General features: G+C 30.7%; 1 non-coding gene across 1 annotated transcript; it reads left to right on the top strand.

Annotated features, from left to right (window-relative positions):
- The first annotated feature begins 225 nt into the window (after positions 1 to 225).
- On the top strand, positions 226 to 332 carry LOC116269363. The gene has a single exon (XR_004176825.1). It is a non-coding gene; the product is annotated as a U6 spliceosomal RNA (small nuclear RNA).
- The last annotated feature ends 476 nt before the right edge of the window (positions 333 to 808 follow it).

Genomic DNA, 808 nt, shown 5'->3' with positions numbered 1-808 from the left:
ACTTGAAAATGGCAAATGAAAAATCTTACAAGTACTAGATCCTCTTCTGACTATGTATTTATAGGTGCTGTGTGTGTGATATGAAAAAGCTTTGATTAATTGGCTTAAAAATAGTAGGCACTTAAATCAAATATTTTGTCAGAAAAATACAGACCGTAATGCCTTTTAGTTCAGATGACTTTAGTAAGCTTTGGGATATACAGACATTTTTAAAGATTATCGGTTGTGCTCACTTTGGTAGCACATATATTAAAATTAGAATGATACAGAGAAGATTAGCATGGCCCCTGTGAAAGGACGACAAGCAAATTCATGAAGCATTCCATATTTTTTAGAAAGATGCCTGTTCTCACTGGTAGTTAGAGCAAAACAAACTTAAAATGAGGTTTTTCTCTTCATTAAACTGGCAAAAATCTAGTAAGTTGTTAATATTCATTATTGGTTAAGATGTGGAGAAATAAGCACTTTCAAATACTGCTGGTATAAAAGGCAATTTGATAACAACTACCAACATTTAAAATATGAATATCTACAATTCCACTTCTAGGAACCTGTCTCAAAATCTTCACATAATATATCCAGGAAAAATTTATAACATTTCTGATAGTATATATAGATTACCATAGTTCTCAGCATAAATGTAGACTTCTCCTATTTTGCTGCAGTAGAACATAACTTTAATAATACTCCCTTAGAATTCTGAGAGAAAGCTGTTAGATTCAGACTAAAAAGTAATAAAATGTTTAATTTATTACAGATAGGTACAGTGCAGAGGTACTATATAAAGTACTTTACAGGAAAAAATTGA

This window comes from Papio anubis, chromosome 10 (genome assembly GCF_008728515.1).
Source record: "Papio anubis isolate 15944 chromosome 10, Panubis1.0, whole genome shotgun sequence".
Lineage (NCBI taxonomy): Eukaryota > Metazoa > Chordata > Mammalia > Primates > Cercopithecidae > Papio > Papio anubis.
The sequence above is the reverse complement of the archived record's forward strand: the minus strand, read 5'-3'. Positions and strand labels throughout refer to the sequence as shown.